We start from the raw sequence: 25,628 nt of genomic DNA, 5'->3' as shown, positions 1-25,628 counted from the left end.
ACATAAGAAAAAAGCTCCTTGATATTGGTCTTGGCAACAATTTTTTGGATATGACAACAAAAGCACAAAACAACCACAAAACCAAAATTAACAGATGGGGCTACATCAAACTAAAAAGCTTCTGCACAGCAAAATAACACAATGAAAACACAGCTTACAGAATGGGAGAAAATATTTTACAAACCACAAAGGCAATAATGGATTAATATTCAAAATATACAAGAATTCATACAACTCAATAACAAAAATAATCCAATTAAAAGCTAATCATCAGAGAAATGCAAATCAAAACCACAATGAGATAGCTTACATTTGTTAAAATGGTTATTATAAAAAATATGGGATAAAAAATGTTGATGAGAATGTGGAGAAGTACATTGTTGGTGGGAATATAAATTGATTCAGCCACCATGGAAAACAATGTGGATATTCTTAAGAGATTAAAAATAAAAACCACCATAGGATGATCCATTAATCCCACTTCTTGGTATGTATATATATGGAACCATCTGTCTATCTATCTATCTATCTATCTATCTATCTATCTATCTATCTATATATAGAGAGAGAGAGAGGCAAATGAAGTCACTATCTCTAAGAGATGTCTGCACCACCCTTCCCCACCATGTTTATTGCATCATTACTCACAGTAGGAAATGTATGGAGACAACCTGAGTACTCATCAATGAATGAAAGTGTCCATATTTATAAGAATATGATTTACTTGTAAAAAATCTAGAAGAGCTGAACTTATAAAAACAGTAGGATAGGGCAGCCCAGGTGGCTCAGTGGTTTAGTGCCACCTTCAGCCTAGGACCTGATCCTGGAGACCTGGGATCGAGTCCCACATCGGGCTCCCTGCATGGAGCCTGCTTCTCCCTCTGCCTGTGTCTCTGCCTCTCTCTCTCCTTCTCTGTGTCTATCATAAATAAATAAATAAAATTTTAAAAAAAACAGTAGGATAGTGGTTGCTAGAGGCTGAAGCATTGGGGAAGTAAAAAGATATTGATTAAAGAGTACATACTTCAGTTATAAGATGAATATAATATGAAGATTTAATATACACCATTGTATTATATAGTGAAAATTACTGAGAGAAGAATAGATTTTAAATGTTCTCACACAAAAAGAAAGAATTATGTGAGGTGATGACTAACCCAACTGTGGTAATCATCTCACAGCATATGTATTATATATATGTTGTATTATGTATTTATATATTATACATGTATATATTATGTATATATTATACATAGTACAACATATATATAATCATCACATTATATATCTTAAACTTATATAATCTTATAAGTCAGTTATATCTCATAAAGCTGGGAAACTAATGTTATCTTCCTCCTTTTGGCTATATGAAAAAAATAAACGACAATAGTTTAAGTTACTGTTTCTCAAACTTTGATGTGAATATGAATTTCCTGGGCATTTTGCCAAAGTAAGGATTAGAATTCAGAAGTTCTGAGGTAGGGCCTCAGAGTCTGCATTTATAACAAGTGTTCAGATGATCCTAATGCTATTATTTATGGGCCATGCTTTGTATAGTTGGGGATTAAGCCATTTATTTTGATCAGAAGTATTCATAGCTAAAACATCCTAAGTGGTTCCCTAAAACTTGATGATGAGAGGCACTAAGTTTACTATAGCAAAAAATTTTTGGCAAAGAACACCATACATTTAAAGGAATTTGATGATAGAGTATAGATTTTAATGAATTTAACTTAGGCTACATACAACAGGATGCTGATAAATGTTTAACAACGGGCTCTGGGGCTAAGGGAAGGCCTAGATTAAAAAAAAAAAAAAGTGGCTCTCCAGGGAGAAAAATGCCTTGCTAATTTCCTTCATATAAATACTCCTGCCATGGTTCATTTCAAGGTGCTAATGTGACAGCATTGAATGTGGAATTGGGAAGAGATTTGCATAGTAGGCTCTTGTGGTCTGATACCAGTCAGCTCCACCACACCACTAGCTCCATAAACCACATTCTAATTAACTAAATATACACTGAAGAAAGCTCTGGTTTAAAAAATAATATTCCTTTCTCTGATTATAAAATAACATCTATTTACATGACTAATAAAATGAGTATAAAGAAGAAAGGAGAAACCATTCATAAACCTTTCAGATAACTTACACTTAACTTTTTTGGTAAATATAAATCTGACTCAGAGTTCTTAGTTGTAAGCAATAGAAGTTGATTTTGGTTTAATTAAGCAAGAAAAGAGTTTGTTAAGTGAACACTTGGGAGTTTAAAGAATGGCTAGAAGTTTGTGGGTGTCAGATTTACTAAGTAGCCAGAGCAAACAGACCAAACCTAGAACTAGTTGTTTTGGAGGAACTCTTCTTGCTGCTTCCAGGCAGAATGTTTCATCTCTTATATCTTGGGGCAGTAGCTCTTGAATCAAGGTCTTCTATAGTTGTGCTAGAAAGTCTACATATCTATGCCTTAGTTTCAGAGAACTGTGGAAAAAATAGTATCGACTTCTACATTTTGGAAGTCACTCTTGCCTCCACCAAGACTTAAGAGGCAGAACATTTCCCAAATACTGAATGGATATTGCATAGTCAAAAAGAATAACACATTTTCACTGTTATATTAAAATTGGGGTCACAATTATAGTTGTATATTTGATTTTAAAATTAGCATTGTAATCATAAGACTTATCTTTCAGTGTCCTTTGAGAGCATGGTTTTAATATTGCATAATATTGCACCATACACTACTTCCCAATTACACAAATCTCATTTTTTTAAAAATACCAATCTTTTTTTTTTTTTTTTTTTTTTTTATGATAGTCACAGAGAGAGAGAGAGAGAGGCAGAGACACAGGCTGAGGAAGAAGCAGGCTCCATGCACCGGGAGCCTGATGTGGGATTCGATCCCGGGTCTCCAGGATCGCGCCCTGGGCCAAAGGCAGGCGCCAAACCGTTGCGCCACCCAGGGATCCCTAAAAATACCAATCTTTAAAAATTTCTTTAAACTTTTTCAACTTTTAGTTTCAGTGACTTATCAAGTATTTGATTTCATACAATTTATCAGATCTAGGAATCAACTTTTTGGTTTCGTAGTCTTAGACTAATATTTTGTAATTAAAAAAATTTCAGTCATAAGTTTTTAGCATATGGGTTGAGAGAGTGTCTTTCCAAGAAGGGAATACCTTTATGGCATTTAGCACAGAAATGATGCTATAATGTCACTTTATAGGAATGCATTACCTGGCTCATGGCAAACTTCTGCTAAACTCCAGATTTCTTCAATTATTAATGAATAATCTCTCCTGAATAACTCTCAATTAATTTGGGCTTCTTGTTTTTGAATAGTTGGAACACAATCTTTTATTTTTCTTTGTAATATTTCTCATAACTATGGTCTCAGAAATCTTGAATTTTAATTTTACATCCATGTATTATATGAGCAGTAATGACATATGACATAAACCAAACCTCTCATGCATGGTTAAGGGTTCTCAGATTATTAGTGTATCATGGATCTTTTCTTTTCTTTTTCTCTTTTCTTTTCTTCTTTCTTTCTTTCTTTCTTTCTTTCTTTCTTTCTTTCTTTCTTTCTACTTGTTCATGTAATTTCTCATGCAGAAAACTACTGTTTTATCTCTCTAAAAATTCTGTCGTATAACTGTGTTGACTTGCTATTAAGTTCCTTCAACTACTTATACAAAATGACTCTGGAATGGTTTGAATTAATATTGAATGATGGAAGAGGAAAAACTTCAGTTACCATGTGACTTTTCTTAAAGTTCCGCAAGTATATTTAATGAATGTTACGTTAATTTATGCATGTGACTGAATGTCTAGTTTATTCTTTCTTTTCTTTTTTAAAAATATTTTATTTATTTATTCATGAGAGACACAGAGAGAGAGAAAGAGGCAGAGACACAGGCAGAGGGAGAAGCAGGCTTCATGCAGGGAGCCTGATGCAGGACTCGATCCCGGGACTCCAGGATCACACCCTGGGCTGGAGGCAGGCGCTAAACTGCTGAGCCACCCAGCAATCCCCATAGTTTATTCTTTCATACAGTCCTTCAATCTAATTTTGATAAAAACCTCAGCATTTTTAGATGTCTCTTATTATTTTATTAATGAAACTTTTACCAGAGTTTTCCCAATTAAAAATAGCTTTACCATCTACCCAATAAATATAACCTTCTCTTATTTTTTCATCTGTATGTAACATTTTTATAATATACTTTATATAATATGCTGGGATCACTATTGGTAAAATAGTATATGGTTTTGAAAACCATATAAAAACTAAGACATTTTGTTCAAATATGGCAGAATCCTGGAAAATTAGAATATTTTTCTTAATTTATGGGAAAGGAAGTCCCTCACTTAAATGACAATTATTTCCATTAATTGGGATTTGAACTATTTAAAATGCTAAGACATTTTATCTTAATTCAAACTAATTTTAAAGGGTACTATAGCTAATGAGTTTAGCATTAGAAAAATATACATAATGGTGTAGGCACAATTATTTAAGAAAATTACCATATTTCAGAAAGGAGGAAATTTCAAATAAGGTAGTAATAACTTCTCAATTTTTAAAATTCACTCCCCAAATTTTAGTATTTAGATATTCTTAAAAATAGAGTATTTTTACAAAAAAATCATAAACTGTCATTAAACTTTTAAAAATTAAAAATCATAAGCATTATCATTAAACTTCTAGGGTGAAAATAGGAGGGAAGTAATATGGCAAAGGCTAAGACATTAGAAGTTTTCACTGGCTTAATTCTGTAAGCCATTTTTTAGTGACATTATGGAAGTCCACAGAATTTGTTCTCCCAGCTAATTGCTATACTTGAATGGTGGCTATCACTAATTAATAAATTTGGTATGGTAACTGAATCCTGGGCTCTCTAGGTCTAGCTTTTTGTGTGCAAGAGTGACTTTAAATGTATACTATTTTATATGTGAAAGTGGCACTGGCTCACCACCTGTGGAGCATGTGTTCTGAGATTTTGCTGACAGTGGAATGAATTTATAATAATTCAGCCACATCTTTTGCCAAGACCCCAATTATGGTCAACAAGTTGGTCAGGGGTGTAGGCTGCTTGCTGGCTATCGAGAAATCTCAGGAAAACGAATTGCCTTGCCTGGGTTTAGTCTTTTCCCTCAGCCCAGTGTTATAACCAACTTGTTATAAACCTTGTTCTCAATAGTAGAGCCTATGGGGAAAATCCTCGGCTATGATATACGTCAGCTAGGTTATACCATAACTGTGGCAGATGTAGTCTTTCTGGCATAAATTCTGATAGTTGAAAGATAAAACATAGGAGACCCCATTGCTAAAATATTTCAAGTCTCTGGAGCTATTCTGGGCATTAATAATGCCTGTCAGCCTATCAACAACACAAATGCTTTTGGAAGACTTTGACAACTTAAAAAAAATTATTCTTAAAAGAAAAGCATCTGTGGATAACTGGTAAGAAAATATGTGAAGAATATACATATATGAGCTCACACTTATATGGTATATACACGTACTAAATATTCAGTTAAAGATAACAGCTAGGTATGGAAATTACTTAACTTTCCACAACTATGCCAGAAATACTTGCCCATTATTGATTTTATTAGCCATTGCTAGTCAATGTGTAAAACAAATTAAAAAAAAAACACATATTTTGGAGACCATTTCAGATAGCATTCAGGTAGAATATTTATTTAAAATAAACAGATCTATAATGAAAATAAGTTTAAAAAATGAATTCATACTCTGAACATAGAAATATGTTTTGAAGATATAAATCTGTTGCTCTCAGATTAGCTTCTGTTCTGTTGGGGTTATACAATATGCTCTTCTTTCCAACTGTTGGTGTTCTTGTATTAGAATCTGTGGTCTACTGAAGGATAAGAAATTCTCTAGGGACTTGCTCTGTTAAGTCTCCAGGAAGATCTTATATATGCCCATGGAGGGAGGCCCGTTGAATCAGAAGTGTGGAGTCATGGAAAAAATGTTCTTGTTTTTGAAAACATGTTTATTATTTTTCTTGATTGGAGAAATCCCCAAGTAGTTTGAATAAATATCTAAGTGGTTTGGGTAAATATGCAGCATTTATATTTTTCCCTGAACATGTGAACAATAAGCCTCAGAAATAATTACCATAGAGATTATGGTTAAGAAAAAAAAAAGTCATCTTTGTGACTTCTGATACTATTGATTTCAACTTTTAATTGGCTTCCTCATGACCTGACAACTTTGATTTATCTCCTATATTATTTCCTTTAGAGTTAGTTTACTCACCAAAGGTGTCAATTGCATTATAGTTAGACTTTTTAGTTTGGTAATATATAATTAATTGTTTAGCATAGTATAAGATATACTTCTATAAGGTGAATGAATTAACTCTATTATAGAAAAGCATCTTTTTTTGTCAAGAGAAGTTATGTTAAAAAATATATTTATCTTAACATTTTCTCCTATTTTATGATGGACTCATTTTAATTGTGCTCTGTATAATCAATTAAAAATTTATTATAAATGCATATACATATAAAAACTTATTATAAAACTATAAACAAAACCAAGTAGTGGTATCAAATGAAACCAAGTAGGGGTATCTCTAGCGCACCTCTATGTCCCACTATTGAAATATAGTCTTGATTTTTTATATATTTAGCTTTATAGTGATCATTTCCATAATCAAATATTTATGCCTTTATTTTCTAGGTTGACATATTTTAATTAATAATTATAGATTTCTACTAGAAAAGATGCAACATTTTGCTTGTTTACACTGATAGTGCTCCCTTCATTTTATCATTGTTTTATTTTTACTTAGTTTCAATTCTTTATTTTAAAATCTTGTGGTGGTTTCTTTTTTTTAAGATTATTTGTTTATTTATTCGAGAGCACAAGCAGGGGGAGCAGGGATCCTAATTCAAGGCTTGAATCCCAGGGTCCTGGGATCTGAGCAAAGGCAGATGCTTAACCAATTGAGTCACCCAGGTGTGTTGTTTACTTTTAAATATTAAATAATATACATAAAACTCAACTTTATAGTTGAGTTTATAGTATTTTTTTTTACTACAAACTGTGTAATAGGAAGAGGTTTTCAGTGTTATAATCATCTTCACATTTCCCCCCCTCTACCTGTCAACTCCTATTAAGTAACTTGCTATGATTTAAAATTTACAGATATATTTTTCTGTTATATTTAGTCATGTTTTATCTATAGATTGATTCTATAAAGTAATTTTAATAATGTATCATTTTGATATTTATTTATAATATTCACTGAGGTACAAGTGGTATGACTTGACAGTAGAAAAGTAAATATAAAAATTTACTGCTCTTGGCCATCAAAAGATAGGTAATTTGGATTAGTTCTCCCACTTAGAACAATGAGATGAGGTAAACAAATATTTATTCGAGAAAGTAGAAAGCTATCAAAGCAGTAAGGAAATGTGGGGCCAGTATCCAGGAGAGAAGTGTGCTATAGAAATGTGAGCTCACAATTTGGGGCTACTTTTATTTAGAGAAATATGCTGATTCATTTTTTTTTTTTTAAATCTTATTTCACTTGGGAGGCAGGGAGGGACAGAAGGATAGGGAGAGACTCTCAAGTAGACTCTGCACTAAGCATAGAGCTCAGTCTCATGACCTTGAGATCATGACATGAGCCAAAACCAAGAGTCAGATGATTAACCGACTAAGCTACCCAGGTGCCCCAAGAAATACACTGATTCTAAAAGTAATAGCTGAGAAAATAGAAGCTGAGCAAATCTTCTAATAGATTTCTTAGGCTGGAGTAGTGAAACTGGGGGTCAGAACCTGATGAGAAAAGACATTGAGGAAAAAAAAAAAAAAACCTAAGCAAACAAGCTTTTAGTTGGATTCCCAAATGACTTCCCTCTAAGAGTAAGTGTAAGCCATCAAAATACTATCTCAAGGGACTTAAGTCCAGTTTAAAATTATCTCAATTGATGATTGAGAAAATCTGAAATTCCTACTTTTCCTAGTCTAGTTACCTGCCAAAACAAAGTAAATCCTCTCAGGTAGAAATGACATAATTCACAGCTTAAAATTACCTCTAAAATTTTCAGACAGAATGTCTGACACTCAAGAAAAAATAACTAGACAGATGAAAAAACAAGGAGTAATGTAAATCAAGGGATGGCAATAAAGATTGAAGAGACCAACAGGGTCTCAGTTTCCTCTCTGCAAATGTGGAAGATTAGATAATGATTTCTGGGGCTCTTTCTCATTCTAAAAGTCTATGAATTTGCACATATGATGAAATCTTATAAACACTAAGCTAGTAGAAACAGATGTAAGTAAACTTCTTTACCTACCTTGGAGTAAACAGAATTTCTTTACATGTCCTTCAGGTAATGCTATTATCAAACCATTTTAAAAATAACTAATTAGTGTGTTCAAGGAATTAACAACATGAGTAAAAATTTGGAAGAGAAGTGGAAACAAATACCAAATTAAAATTTTAGAACTAAAAAATAGAACAGTAAAAAATAACTGAATGAATGAATTGCCTGAAAGTTAGACGCAGTTGAAGAGAATATATGGTCTAGAAGATAGGTTAGAAGGAAATAACCAGACTCAAGGTTTTAGACTGAAAAAAAAAGAGAAAACGGCAAAAAGAGTGTGAGACATGGTTTAAATATCTAGCATAGGGATAATTTGAGTAGGAGTCAAAGTGGAGAGAATGGAGCATAATTAGTATTTAATGACATATTCATTGAGAGTTTTCTACATTTGACATGATATCAACTAGATATAGAGCAAAACAGTTGAAAACTCAAGAAAATTTTAATTGCAAAGAAGACACATTACCTTAAAAGCAGGGACTTTCAGATAGATGGCTGACTTCTTAATTGAAATTATGGGAATTATGGAAGCAAGAAGTCAGGAGAGTTTAAAAATCTTTAAAGTGCTGAATGACTGAAGCTAGACAGGGAGGGATGGAACTAATTTCTATAAATATTAGTTCTTTTATGAGACAACACACCCACTTGTACTAAGAGAGGACCCAGACATCAGAGGAAAAAAATAGCTGCCAATCTAGAATTTTATATACAGCAAAAATGTTTTCAAAAATGAAAGCACAAATTTCTATATAAACAAAAATGGTGAGAATTTGTCATGAGCAAAACTGCACTAAAAAATATTACAGATGCTATGTGCCATCTGACAGATATTGTGAAATAGTTGTCATTGAAAGCACATGAGAAAATTTGTTCTTAGTTGTATAAAAACTTCTGCTTATGTTTTGACATTTTGCTAAAAGCACTCTTCAGAATGGGTGTAGCATCTTGGAAAAAAACCTTGACACGACAGAGGAACATGTTTATAATAAATGCTTCTCTAATGTTCTTGATAAGGCAGAAAACAAATATGTGTGGAAAAACATGGATATAGATGATCCTGAGTTAAAAAGTGATTCAGCTAGCGCAGGAAATCTATATAAGACAAGCCTGGAGAATCTTGTAGTGCCGGAAAATAAGGAAGTACTAAAAAAATACTCACAATAATGGGGGGACATGGCAAAAAGATAACCAGAGCCAACTGAAGATTTCCCAATGGCCCAAAGAGGAACAATTTAAGTAACAAAATAAAACTAGAATTGGATTATAATCAAAGTATAAAATAAATATCCATAAGTCCATATTGATACAAATGAATAATTGGATAAATAGATGAATGGGAGGAGGAGACAAATCTCCCTTGTATAATAATTTTAATTTGTATAGATACTGCACCCTCATGGACGGTGTGTACAATATGAGGTGTGTACAGTGACTTTCTTCCAAAGAATGTAGTAGGGAAATAATTTTACAGTGGAGAAACTGGACAAACATGATTTCAGCTAGTCTTCAAGGTCCACATCAGTAGTGATACGTCATCTTGATAATACATACCTTTGATATGATGTTATGGTATTCTTCTACAGAACCCATTATCTATCACTGCTCATATATATTTTTGGTGGAATATTCAAAGTCAAATGCCAGATATCATGTCATTCTTAAATTCTTCATTGTGTATCTCTAATGTGTAATGAATTTAGAAAATTTAACTATCATAGCACTATTTCATATAGTGTTAATAATTTTTCAATAAGAGCTAATGCCCTGTCCATATTATTTTCCCCAGTTACCTAAAATATTAATTTTTATAGTTGGCTCATTGGAATCAGGTTTCAAACAAGATCTACATGTTGCATTTGGTTAATGTCTCAATTATTTTAATCTATAACAGTTCATCCTTTCTTTATGCTGGTGTGTGTGTGTATATGTGTGTGTTTATAGTTGTTACATAGACAGGTTTATTTTTGTTATAGAATTTTGTACATTTTTGATTCGGTTGATTATATCTTTGTGGTGTCATTTACTATATTCTTTAAAATATCTCTTATTAAGTATGAAGTAAAATTCGAAATGATAAGAGATAGTATAACTTAACGCATTCATACATATACACACACACACACATATATACACATATATATGTAAAATAGTGCATCTCTCAGTGACTCTTAGAGCTAATGAAATGCGTAAAGGCCAAGTTGATTTCTCTGTCTCAGTTTCCTCTCTGCAAATGTGGAAGATTAGATAATGATTTCTGGGGCTCTTTCTCATTCTAAAAGTCTATGAATTTGCACATACGATGAAATCTTATAAACACTAAGCTAGTAGAAACAGATGTAAGTAAACTTCTTTACCTACCTTGGAGTAAACAGAATTTCTTTACATGTCCTTCAGACAAATCCAATGTCACAATGTTAGTGGGTAACAGATTTAACTAAATCTATTTTGCAGGCAATAGACAGTATAGCTCATAGACTAGAAAGTAAGCCTTAAAAGAAAAAGACCATTAGAAGTTCTTGACTTCCCCTCTCCAAATTCTTGATTTTGCTTGGTTGCTTTCTCTGTTGAAACTCATCTTGCAGATTCTTCGGTTCATTTTATCTTTCTCCACTTCCTGGAATTTTCAGATATTTTTATATCTTTTTATTTTTCTTAGACAGCTAAATTTGCATCTTTGTTGTGTTTGCATCTTTATACCCAGCATGTTTATCATCAAACGATCTATTCCCCTTAAAAGGCCAGGGGTGGGGACAAGTGGGAGATTTTCTTTATAATCATATATAGTATTTTACACATACATTTATACTAAATTCATGCCCTTATGAAGCACCTACTGCACATGTGCCAGGAATTAGGCCTGATGGGAATAATGACTAACAATACTGCTTCCTTTTTCTCATGAATTTATGGTCCAATTATTTATACATTATTAGTAAGATGTCAAGGTTAGGTATGGAATGAAAATCAGCATAGAGTGATTTACAAAAGGATAACGACTATTCACACTTTAACCCGCTTTTGCAAATCTGTGGAACATTTGCATATTCTCTTAGGGTTTCTGGGTGACAGCAAGCTGTAGTGAAGCCAAGTTCTCCTGCCAGGATTCCAGCAGGAGTTACATGCTGGCTCTGTGTCCCAGTCTGCATTCAGAGCCAGGACTAGAAAACTTTGCCACAGGAAATGAGATAATGCATCCACAAACTCTTCTCAGGAAAAAACGTTACTTTAGGATGTATATGTATGCACTAGACATTTTAACAGATACACAGCAATTACCCTTCATTTTCTTTTTTCTTTTATTCACAATAATAATTAAGACTGCTAGCTGTAGCTCTATGTGAAACAAAAGAAAGTTTTTGAGTTTTCTAGGTAAAACCTTTCAAAATGACATTTTTTCTGTAAAAAGGACAGCAAGGCAGCACAAAGAGTGAGGGCCAGGGTGATATAGTGTGAGAACACCTAGATGGATATGGACCTTGACTTTGACATTTAAAAACCACATGACCTTGAGCAAGTCCCATAGCCTCATTAAATGGAAAAAGGGAATCTCTCTAATTCACAGGAATTCCGAGAAGATTAAATTAGATACTATGAATGAAAAGACTTCCAAAATTATAAAGCACATCCAAACAGAGACTTGGTTCATGAGTCTACTGGGAGCAGACTACCACTTTGAAAATTAATGCCCCTTCCTTCAGGTTGTTATGCAAAAACAAATCTAAAACACTTAAAATGTAAAGAGGTAGTGATGTCACTGGCTGAATCAATTCAGAACTCTTTCAATTCAGTTGGTCAACCTGTCTATATATGGTCAAACTGTCCATTCAGATGGGAACATTTCACTAGCCCACCAACAGTCTTAGACGTGGTTTCCTGTTTACATTGAAATGGATGTTGTGGTTTGTTCTTAATGATTGGAGGATGTTCGAGTCCTTGGTAGAATGATCTCATTTAAACATAGAGCAGGATATGAGAAAGAACAATTAACTTGTGGTTCTGATTGATGTTGTGTATTTTAGACACAGCTGGGTAGATCTATGAAGATAATAACCATTTCTTTCATTAATTTATTTTTTTCTTTCATGAGTATTTATTGAATATCTCTTATGTCCCAGGCATTGTAGGGGTGATAACAAAGCACAGAATGTAGTCCTTGTTTTCAGGAATCTGGTCACCTTGTTTAGAAAATAGGCAAAGAAATCAGTCATTGTGGTATCCCATGGTAATTCCTTTTTAGAAGTCAGTGGGATCTGTTTGGTATTAGATATTTCTCAGCTCTTGCCTCTGGGGTCATTTTAAACTGTACTACGTAAGAATTATAATGTTCATGAAAATATGCAATAGAAAGTCTACTTTTCAATTCAGATTCATTATTAGTTTCCTACCTCCTCATCCCCCACAGGCACTTACTCAGTTTTCCTCCTGCAACAAACAGCATCTGACTCTTCCCATTATAAGTCCTTTATGACATCCTTTTCCTTGTCTCATACTTACAAAATTTCTGCCAGTGCAGAGAGAATATAGTCCCCAGAAATATAGACATGGATTAGTTTAAATAGTTTAAATAAACAAAAAGGCTGGAACATTGCATACTCATAACTGATATTGTTTTGAGCAAATTGGAGGAAAGCCAAAACTTTCATAGAAATCAGCTGATAATGATTCAACAACTTGAAAATTATAATTTTAAAAGGTACAAGGGAAAAGATGGTTTAAGCATGAAAGCTCAGAAGCAGCCATATCAGTGCTGACTGCGGGGGATAAGAGGGACATGGGGAGGGTCCTGGTAAGGCCAATATCTATGTCTTGGTTACTCTGGCTCAGTTATCATGAGTTTTCTAGTGAGGAAGAACTTGAGATTAATATCAGAATTTATTGAATATACCGTATAGGTCACAGTTTTGTGGGTACCATTTCACAGGGGTAAATGAAAAATAGAACTCTTTTTCTTGTGAACCAATTTAAATTCTTACTTTCTTAGCTTTCATTCTGTTTGATGGTAGGAAATTTAATCAAGCCAATTCCAGATGAGCTCAGACATCTTCTAGTGTTTTATTTCCCTTCAAAAAAGTATCTAAGGTCTAGGGGGCTTACATAATGTGCTGGCTTTAGGAGAACTATGCAACCCATGCTGGCATCTCTCGAGATGCCTGTGTTTGCAGCAATCTGTGTTCAACTCATTCTGGCTACATGGCCTCTTCAGATCCCCAGATCCCTTTCTCTGCTAACTTCCCAGCTCTTTTGCTGTTTTACTTTGCCACTTGTGATGGACTGCAAAAGACTCCCTGGGCTGTGAGCCCACTTGGCCATTCATCCCCTACTGCACCATAGAGGCAGAAGGCGCTTTGGCCAGGCTGCTGCTCAAGAGTTCCAGACTGAGGCAGACCGCACAAGCCCCTTGACACTGTAACTTCTCAGAATGTGTTCCTGGGGCTTTGAGCAAAGGTGGCACAGCCATCTCCCCTACCTTCTAGTTTTGGGGTGGGAGATGCTGACAAAAACTTTGCCTCGTCACATTTTCTTTCCAGTATTACACCATTCAGGCTGAATGTGCTTTCAAACTTAAGAATCTGAGTATTTAATGTCTTTTGTTTGTGCTCTGATTCTGCTCTCCTAGGGTGATGGAATACTTATATCTAGTTTGGTAATGAGATATGAAAAAACACATTATCTTCCTTCACCATTAACTATAAATATATATCATGAATTGAAAAGGGTTATAAAATGCACACATAGTCATTCTTGAGAAATTCTCTTATCATAAACTACTTGGTTTAATTATGCCTCCAGGTATCTTTATAGGTAAATATATCCACTGGGTTTCTTTTACAAGCGCAGTTTCAATGCTGAGGGCAGGTAAAACTGATAAACACCATCCTTGGAGAATTCTAACAGCTTCTCTCTGCCTGAAATAGTAATAGTTACCTATGTGAAAAGAGCTAATTATAAAAGAGTGATTATATTAACATTTTAGTGGAGGAACACAGGAAGTGATGATTGGTCTACTTTATTTTACTACCTTGTGCCCCTTTGGGTATAGGAGATAGAACTGGTAGAAATTTACAGCTGAAAGACCTAAAATGACCACTTTATGGAAAGCTCCTTAAGGAAAAAACCCTATGTATTATAGCATTATATTAATTCTTTCTTGTGGAACACACAATAGGCCCTTAAACTTCATAGTAGGAGTATGGTTTCAAGCTACTGTAGTACCTAGTTGCCTGTAAATTTTGTCAGATAATGTTGCTATTTTCCAAGCGTATTCCTTAAGACAGAGTGCCCCAGAAGAAGCCAAATGACAAAAACAAAAATAAAACAACAGAAGAGTTTCATGGTAAGTAAGGTTGAGAAACAGCTGTATATCACATGCAACTTTAGAGAATCTTTTGAATAACATTGTACCAAAATTCCTCTTTTTCTTTCTGTATTTTCTCTACTCATATGCTACTTTCTTCCTTTTTCTCATCTATTAAATGTTAGAACTTTTTTATTTTTTATAAGCAATAGCTAATAATCATGATAGTCATAATTTATTAAATCACAGGTATATCATTGGCGGGGGAGGAAAGAAAGATATCCATGTAAGCTTTGTTTATTTCAGATGTCTCAAGTATATGACTTCTTCACATTTTTAATAATAGTTTTCACATGAGACAGTACTCAAGGTTGAAAAAAAAACACATTGGAAATTCACTCAAAGTCTTAGGAAAAGTTTCTAATATAAATGCCAACAAACAGTTTAAGAAGTTTTCTTATCCACCTTCCTATTTATAAAATTTATTTAAAATTTAGCCTTCCTGGTTTCTATGTGGCTATACTTGACTGCATGAACTTGCCTTTCCTAGCTATCTGTAAACATCTTATTTTTTTATTTAGGAGTGCTAAGTAATAGCTGCCATAAATTGTTAAAATAATATACTGAACTGTAAATATGAATCATCAGTAGGATTCCATTATATTTATTCTATTTATATACGTCTATTTCTAAAATAATTTGAAGGGACTTATAATTTCATATAAAGGCTTTTTTATGAAGGCCATAATGAATATAGTGAACATAGCTGTAATTATTATTCCAGCCCTGAAAGCCGCTGTGATGAAGTCATGGAATTATGATCTCTTCTAAGCTTATAATTGTGTGTGAACATATGTACAAGTTTATATTACTTCAGTGGGATCCTTGGAAAGAATCACATACTGGAAACATTTAAGACAAAATAAGTCTTTCTGATCTGTTAATAAAGTAAACAATCTTGATTTAAAAAGAATAAATCATATGTTGGGGACAAAAATATCAAGTTCTTTGTGTGGGGTCATAGTTCTGTGTTTTCTTCTCTTTAAAAATGGGGAAAAGAACACCCATGCAGTGTTTCTATTGTCAAAATGTAAATAACATATCCTAAAAGTCTCTTCAGATTAAATCAGCATCACTTTAAGATTTTTTTTTTCTTCTTCTATGGGTTTACACTAGGTCCTAAGTTTATCTCTTAAAGTAGGTAGGGCATCTTCTTTAGAATAATTGAGACATCAGTTAGTAGTCAACCCTAGGGCCCAGGAAGGAAAGAAAACATTTCAGGGCTATTAGACACCTAATAGTCACTTCTCAAGAGACTGTGCTTGGTGACTGTGCCTGACATCCAAATGTTTGCACTTAGAGATTCTACAAAGAGCCTTTCCCTTAGAAGATTCCTTTATACAGACCATGTTTGACTGTACAAGGTGGCAAGACAGGAATGAAAACTGTGAATTGATCTACTTGCTCAGGAAGCCAAACTTATAAAAGAAAACAATTCATTTGACTCTTCTGACCTCTTCACCTTGACTGAGTCCAAAAGGAACTTGGCCTTTTCTTCTACCTTTTTCTCTGCTCCTGCAACTTGGCATAAGTTGTGAATTTGGCAACAGGGTTGAAATTCTCTTTTTATTCAGGGAAAAATATATCCAAAGACCTATAATTCTGAACTTTCAAGGAAAAATCCTAAATGCAGCAAATGATGCAGTTTTAAGGAAACATGAAAGCACACATAATTTACTTAAATTACTGATTAGTTTTAAAACAAAAATTTATTTCAAATAACTTATTTTATATGCTTATTGTGAAAAATAGAAAAATATGAAGAAGTAAAACAAAATCAGCATTCTAATATCCAAAGAAATGTCTTATTAACCTTTTAGTGTTTTTCCTAACTATACTATGTATTTAGGAATATAATAGGCACTAAATTATAATTTTCACGCACTTGACAGTTTTGTCTGTGGCCATGATAATCTTAGCAGTTAATTTGAGAAAGAACCAGTACAATCTGAAAAGTTGCAGAGTCTCTGTTGTAGCAAAGAATATATGACATGGGGAACAACATTGGTTCTAGGGAGGTCTGCACCATTTTAAGCTCTTTCTAATGACTATGTGAGTGAACTTGGAAGCTGATACCCCCTTCAGTCAAGACTTCAGATGAGACCTCAGCTTTGGCCAACAGCTTGACTGCAACCTTATTAAAGACGCTGAACCAGAGGCATCCAGCTAAGACATGCCTGAATTCCCAGTGCAGACAAACTGTGACATAATGTTTGCTGTTTTAAACTAAGTTTTGAGCAATTGTTATGGAGCAATAAATAGCAAAGACGTAGCATAAAATAGCCAAATGAACCTTGGTCATTACACCCCACCATTCAGTTTACTGTGGAATGTTGGTCAAACTACTCAGCCACTTAACTGATTCTTCAGGTTTTTTTTTGTATGGTTTGATCAGATTAATGTTTTGTAAACTTCATTTATTTAAAACTTAAAAAGAAACTTCCAAATACTTTATATATCTAATTAAAGCCTCTACTGTTATTTACTGAGTCCTTTGAATTATATCATGATGCAAAATTACCTTTAAGCCAATTAGAATTAGCACACATCTCTTTGGTAAATATTGCTAGTCTACCAGTGGTTACAGGTTGGTAAAGGATATTTACCTTTTCCTGACAACTTCATTACTAAATGATATATTGCAATGAATGAAAGTCTTAGATAATAACTTCATGGCATTTTACCCAAACTAAGATGTAATCTGTTGTAAGATACACAATAGTTCTATGGATTATGGAGAATGAAAGAAACATTAACTAATCATAATTATAAAATGCCATTGATTGTAAGACCTCCAGTCTCGGGCATGTTAAAATGTGAGAAAACTATGCATTTTAAGATTAAAGACATATTAGCAACTAAGCACCAAAGGAGGTCATCCATTCTATCAGTACCTTTAAATTCACACTTCTGCCCTAAGTACACCGGCCCTAGCAAAAAAGACTCTCTTCAAGTGGGACATCAGAGTGTTCTGATGCCAGTGTTCTGATCATACTGTTATTACAGCCATTCCTCTATTCAGCTCAGCTAATTTGGGTCCTCTGTGCAGTGGAAGGATGCACACCTCTAGATTAACATACCTCTAGATCTTGAGTGAGGCACTGTGGGTTTGGCAGTGCCCATGGGAGGGTGGTAGGGCCAGTTCAGTATTCCTAGTTTATCACCTGTCTTGAATAATACTTGAATAATACTCATTTAAGCTAATAAAGATTATTTCTAACATAGCACTAATTGACATAGCATTTGGCATAGGTTTGATTATGGACTTACTATCTTTTAAGAAGGGTTCTTTTTAGGTTTTGAGTCCTCATTAGGGCCTCAAATGATAATCAACCATTCCCAAAATATAGATTGGAAACAACTTTTGTTTAACCTGCATATCCTACTGTTAACACTGAAGCATTGTAAAGTAGATTATTGTATCCATAACATGAAAACCTTTATTTTACTGAAGTAAATTTATCTGGGTAGTAAACTATGCTATCATGACTGTAATTGGAAAATGGGTAACAATGCTATAAATAGAAGTCACCTATAAAAATAAACACAATGCATCACAATCCTAAGTACCATTACCTAGTTAAAGCTTTAAACTAAGGCCGGTTCTCTCTTTGTAATTGAGATTCTCTTCCTTGACTTAATCAGGAGGGGGGGAAAACTGCAGAGGGAGTCATTTCCTTAGAATGTTATTCAAAGTTATTTAAAGCTCCATGATTGTACCACCAGGGTCTAGGTCTTACATTTTATGAAAAATGATGTTAGATTATTTCAGAATCCTGACAACTTTAATATTCTTTGAAATCCAATTTTTTCTCTTTCTTATGTAAAGTTATGGGTGGAAATATATGTCGTCTCAGTAAATAGTACATAGGTCATTGGCATCTTATGCAGATTAGTTGCTGTGAATACTGGAACCAGTGAAGTATCTATTTTTTTAATGAGCTCATTAATAGATGAGAACTGTATAGGTACTTACATATTTTTTCCTCATGGTGTTTATATTATGCATTTATAACATATTACAGATTTTTAGGCTGTGCTAAAAATGTAGGCTCAAGTCTGCTGATTTTAGAAAAAACAAAAACCCAAAGGTTTACTAGTTTGAAAGCCTTGGGATTTAAGATTTTTTGTTTGTTTTCTACTTTACCTGCCAGTGATAATACAGCAGTACCTGGTGCAACTTGACTTTTGGCACTATTCCATCTTTACTTCAGAGTTTTAAGGTTCACATACTTCATTGGATAAATACCTCCAAGTGTCCTTTATGAAAGTAATCATGATGTCAGCTGAGCTAAAAGAACCCATACTGATAACCAATAGTTTGGTTTTCCATCTTCTTTGTGACATATTTGGCAGAGTATCTGCATTCTTTACAACTCAGTACAAAAAAGAACTATTTTCTATATAAGTATGTAAGTCTTAGAGGAAAATGAGAAAAAATGTTTTATGACTTTGGAGAGAGATATGGGCTCTGATATGGGAGTGATATAGGTTCTGGTGCCTGGAATTAGTCACCTGTAGACACTCTCGCCTATACATTCCCAGTAGTGAGATGGGGTGCTCAGAGACAGACATTTACCCATTTCTTACATTTTTTACCATTTGTTTTAAAGCTTATCCTCAACTACACATATAATTTGCCTGACTAAAAATATGGGAGGAATATCTGAGTTCCTTTAAAAGCAATTTTGTAGCAGTCTTGCTGAATTTCTTTCATACAATTTAACCAAGAACAAAAAAAGACAAACATCAGTGTTTCTATGACAGAGTTGTATTGACAACTTGTAAAGATTATCTTTTGTTGAAACCTTCTGATCTCTAATAGCCTTGCATTTTGTTTTAATATTTTATTGCATTTTAAACGTTTCTGAAGTTTAATATTGAAACTAGTTTTTTTTGTTTCTCTTTTATATTATAATATTTATCCCAAGGGGTGGATTTTTCTAGCACTCTAATTAAATATTAATAACCAAGAATAGGTTGTGTCAGAGACAAGATGTAAGAGCACAAATGCAACCACAAGGAAAATTAGCAATTAACTCATGGTGCTTTTTAAACTGCTTTTCCAGCTTTCTAGTAGCACTTACTCATTATGTCTATTTGATTCTTTACCAGACTTCCATCTATTAATAGTCATATATTCTCTGTCTCACTCCACATGATAGCTTAACCATCTCTGAGGTATTAGTATTGACAGCTACAATTTTCCTGAAAGGCAACAATGTGGTTTGACAACTGCCTTTTATCCAATCTAGAGGAGTAACCAAGAGTGACAACTTTGGCCCTGAGCAAGAAAGTGACAAAGAACTTTTTGTTGTAATTTGTGAGGTTTTGTTTTTTCTTTTTTTTGATATGCAATAAACTGCACCATGCAGATGGCTAAATATGGCACAGATTTTATCTGAAAGAGAGCATAATCTTTCACTATAGTTATAGTTTTTGCTTATTCTGCTAACAAAGCTCTTTTTTTTTTTTTTTTTGCAAAAGAATGTGTTTCTCATTGAGATACAGTCATGCCAAGTCTGAAATCTAAAATCCAAAACATATTGTATTATCTAAGAGCAAACAAAGCTTTGGAAAAAATTATCTGACGGAAAATTACTAGATTCTCTTTTCCCCTGGTACCCAAATATATTTTTCTTTAAACATTTTATCACTAATTATTTTGTTATTTTAGGGAAATTAGCATTTATTTAGGGAAATTTATAGTCTATTAAAACCAGTAGTGGGAGGAATGATAACTTTTGAAATTTATACCACATATCCATTTTAGAGACATTGACACTGTCACAAAGGTCCTAAATCCATGTAATTTATGTAGATTATTTTTTCACACCATTAAAACCATTGTGTAATATTAATTTTGTATGAGTTGTACCAATTTGACAACACTATGGTTGGATGTGCAAAAGAATGGATTCTTGGGTGTATATGGTTATATTGTATGTATATAGTTACATTCATCAGTAACTGTATTTTCAATCAAATGTCATCTTAAATGGTTCCTACCTTTCATTTCATTTGTCTGCTGGACTGTGAGTACCACATACCTAAAATAAATTACACCATGCCTGGCAAATAGAAAGTACGCTTCTAGTGCTAAATTTTATATCCCTTCTAATCTTAGGGATTAATTTATCCAGCATATGTTGGAGGTTTTGGATATGTGGCTGGTATTGTGCTAGATAAAATTAACAATAATAATTTCAGTTGTACTGACATGAATTCTGCATATTTTTCTTATACTGATTCACTCTTTCAGAAATATTTCACTATTTTAGCAAGACCGAGTCAGGTATGGTGATATAGTGAAAAGGCAGTAGATTTTAGAATCAGGGGATTTGTTTCTGGCTTTGGCTTTGCCACTCACCTGCTGGAAATGAGGGTGGTCTGATGTATGGTCTGTGACTACACCAGATGTGGGATTGGGGCAGCTGATCTAAATGGGTCATCTGCGTGCCTCCTTTACTCACCTCTCCTGCTCTGAATCTTCCAGAATCAGAAAAGATAGTCCTCAGTAACTAAGGACATTTGATCAGCAAGGCCCCTGTTAGAACCTCCCCAAATTGACTGTTGTCCTTATTTTAGTATAGAGTCTTCTCTGTTGCCATCTCTAGAGCAGAGTAAAATTGGGGTCAGCTGCCTATTAGGTACTGCAGACGTGCCCTCCAGCCTTTTAAACCTAATACATGATATATGATACTTTCCAGTCTTTTTAATGACCATTCTATTTTAAGTTGGATACCATGGCAGCCATTTGGAGTCAGAGAATCCTAGATGATGCTGAAATTATGTGGTTCTCAAGAAGCGAAATGAAATGAAATTTAAAAATAAACATATCATCTCCCCTCCTTCCAAACAATTCTAAAAGCCATGTTAAAGCACATGTCTTAAACCTTCCTTAAGCCATGTTAAAGCACATGTCTTAAACCTTCTTTAAGCCTGTGTCCTTTGGTCCTTTCTCCCCAAAAGAAGTCAGTCCATCAAGGAGTCTGGGCTCAGCACCAAGATTGTCATATTTATTATTTGATATCTTCTTCAGGGAGTGGAAATAGTATTGGTTTCAGGGTCCGCATCATTTCTGTGCCGCATCCAAGACACCTTCTACCCTCAAGGATCTTCCAGGCATCCTCCTTACATCTTAGTGCAGTACATGATGGCCTGCCCAGGCTGGATGGGGTCCCAGATAGTTGGGTCATTGTCTTTGACCTTTCTCTGGGACTTTTAGTCCCCAATTTTTCCTCTCCACCCACACTTTCTAAAGTGTTAACTAATATTATATGATTCATACTAACATTCTAATGGGACTGATGACATTCACCCACTTTTTGGGAAAGTGTCATTTTTGCCAGTAACCTTTTTGGGACATGCAATGTAATGCCTTTAGTTTCTAAATGCAAAAATTGTCCATCCCCCACTTCACTTTCTTTCTTTTCTTTTCTTAATTTTTTTTCCAGTTCATGAAGAAGGGAAGGCAGAGCAAATAAGCAATGGCATTGCTCCTAATGGCATTGTACTGAGAGTCAACCATTGGCCAAATAGAAGCCAGCTCTGCTTTAAAAGCCATTTTATGTCTTTTACTCTTTGTGTATTATAAGGTTCTTTGTGAAGATAGGTTATTTTTGTACCAGTGCCCAGGGACACGAAATGGCCTTTCATTCTAAAAGAAAATAAACTGAGGGCAGGGTTTGGGAGGGTATTATATCGTTTCCTAATTTGAGAAAACACCCAGGAGCAGTTCTGTTTACTAATACCTGAATTTCCCAGTTGCAGTAAATTGAGCATTCTTCTGGCCCAGTGTTTCCTTGTTCTTGCATCTAATGTCTACTCGAAAACAAATGACACTCCCAAACAGATGTTCTGGCTCCTCACTGATTCCCACCTGGCAGCTTTTGGCTGCCGTGTCGCTTGTTTCTCAGGACAAATTTCTCCTGGGGCAGAGGAAGGCCAGACCCCAACACCTGGAAGGTCTTTTAATGATCTTTGCTCTTGTTATTTTCTGCCCAATCACCATATGATTTACTTCTTTTTATTGCTGCTACCCCTTCCCTCATTCCAGACATAAGGACCCACCTCTTCTAGAAGGCATAAAATTTTCTGCTTTTACCCAGAAGCAGAGACCATATTTTATAGGTCTTTAAATCCTCAAGACATAATTATAACTAATACATAGTGAGTTTTATGTCAGTAAAATTGCCAATGTTGCTGAATGTGCATTTCAGAAATCACCCAATTCTCTAAAAACTAAACTAAAATAAGGACTTTCATTAGGTCATTCATTTCCTTACTCATATTCATTTTGTACAGTCTGCTTTTACTCATCTTCACTAATGGATGAGAACAGAAACCACAAATTCATTAATACGCAATTGGATCCCCAACCCGTTTGCCTTCGGAATGCATTCTATGTTTACAGGCAAATTCATATGCCTAAAGCCTGAAAAAGACACTACCAATAAATCAAGTGGTCTGGACTTCTCCCAGTTTGGGAGGAACTGGGAATATTTCCAATTCCTTATTCTATTTTCCTCCCCCTCCCTCTCCTCTTGTTATCCATGAACATCTTGGTCTCATTCTGAGGCAAAGAATGAGCAGAAATGGCCTCTCAGACTGGGAGAGAGAAGCATTTAAGTGTCTGAGGCTAAAGGACTTGTTTGCTTGGTATGTTCAAAATAATTAGACTCAAAACTCATTAGACAATCAGTGCATGTGTTGAGCACACTATATGTCCAGGATTTTGAGGAGATAAAGATAGAGCCCCATATTAAGACAGGGGAGGCAGACCACTACCTACAGAAAAAAATCACATCCAGACCTCTGGATGATCCAGACCATAAAAGCTATGAAACTTCAGAGGAAGAGTAGATTATTTCATCTGGAGGCAAAGACCAATATATGGGAGAAATTTTATCTAGAACTGGGATATTGGAAGGATGTGTAATGGTTGAGTGAATTATAGGTGTTCCAAATTGAGGGAATGGCCTGAACAAAGGTGCAGAGGTGAAACATAGCCATTCGTATCAAGAAAACAGGACAGATGTGTGAGAGTAATGGCATATGAGACAGGAAAACAACATAGTGATTTTACAATATGTTTTTCTGTGTTGAATGAGCAAGAGTATGGCATAGCAGAGTCACTAAAATGGAAGTATTTGATAGGACAGCTAGAGAGCTAGTATCAGAGAAACCAGTTATAGAGTGCTTATCATGAGATAAAAATATGTAGTAGAAAGGCTTTGAATAAGGTGGCAACTAGGGCCATCTTCACATTAGGTCTCACTCCAGAGGACTTTTGTGCTTGATTTAATGCTCCACTATTGCTTTCTTGAAATTCTTAATTTTTGAACAAAGGACTCAACATTTCAGCATTTCATTTTGCTTCACAAGACAATATAGCTCCACAGACAGTATATCTGATCTTGCTGTTCAACAATAGAAATTAATGAAGGGAACAGGCATAAGGGCACAAGGAAGGTGGAAAGGATGTGACCGGGTACTGGAGTGTCAGAATTGCAGAGTCATAAATTGGGAGTGTCACAGCACCAGCAATGCAGGAAGATTAGGAATGGGGCCAGGGGATTACTCTCTGAGCAGATTTTCTGTTTGGAACCACTGAATTTAGTATTGAAGGCCAGGGGGATGTAATAAGGCAAGGGGAGCATGGAAAAATGGCAAATAAAGTGGCAAGTTAGAAGCTGGGTAGGAAGTGAAGGAAGATATACATTTTAGGAATCAGGACAAAGAAAAATGAGAGCTCAAAATAAAGCAACAGGACAGGTAACGAGGATAGATAGAGTAGAATTGAGAGACCCCCAATAATGCTGGCTCCATAGGGCAGGGCCTCCTCTAAAAGTGGGGAGAAACTCCTCTCCTGCAAGAAGACATCCTGAGGGCTGGTCACGGTAGGAGCGGCTGATCCAAAACAAGGACCTGGAAATCGGGCCTTGGGCAGGGAATAGAGAGGCCACTTTTCTTTCTTTCTTTCTTTCTTTCTTTCTTTCTTTCTTTCTTTCTTTCTTTCTTTCTTTCTTTCTTTCTTTCTTTCTTTTCTTTCTTTCTTTCTTCTTTCTTTCTTTCTTTTTCTTTCTTTTTTTTTTTTTGCCACTTTTCTTTCTAGTCTTATGCTTCTCAAAAGAAGTAAAAGACTTTCTCATTCTTAAATCCACAGGAAAAAGCATGCATATTTCAAATGCATTTTTAAAAAATCTACAGATGTGGGGAAATTTTTACATTAAGACAAACACTGCTAAATTGTGCAATTTTGGAAGAAAATGTCACATTGAAGGTTGAGATAAGCTTGAGGCTTCAAAGACATTTCTGTTTTCAGCCACTTGCTTGCACCACTCACTCTGGCTTACCAGGTTATCTGTCAGGAGACTGAGTGTCATGGTCCTTGGCCATTGGCAGTGAATGAGCTTGAGAATCACCTAGAGAATTTTTAAAAGTTTTCCACTTCTGGAGAGTCTGAGTTAGTAGAATTTGTATTTTTTTAAGCTTTTTTTAGTATCACAGGTGATAGATACATGACTGCTCTGAGACTTCTGTTCTCCTTTCTTCCTCTCTTCCTTTTCTTTCTTCTTCCCTTCCTTCTTTCTTCTCTTCTTCCTTCTCTCATTCCCTTCCTTCTCTGCTCCTTTCCTTCCCTTTCTCTGCCCTACCCCTGCCCTGTACTTCTCTCCTTCATCTCTATCTTTCTCTGTCTCTGTCTCTCAGGCATCTAGCTGTGTTTTGGGGCATCTCATTTTTAAAGATTGTTTATTTGGGAGAAAGAGAGAGAGAACATGAACACATGCATATGCGCACAAGTTGGGGACAGGCGGAAGGAGAGGGAGAGAGAATCTCATGCAGACTCCCCACTGAACAGGGAACCCAATTCAGGGCTCAACTCCAGGACCCTGAGATGCTGATC

This window comes from Vulpes lagopus, chromosome 1 (genome assembly GCF_018345385.1).
Source record: "Vulpes lagopus strain Blue_001 chromosome 1, ASM1834538v1, whole genome shotgun sequence".
In the NCBI taxonomy this organism is placed as follows: Eukaryota; Metazoa; Chordata; class Mammalia; order Carnivora; family Canidae; genus Vulpes; species Vulpes lagopus.
This window is presented reverse-complemented; position numbering follows the sequence as displayed.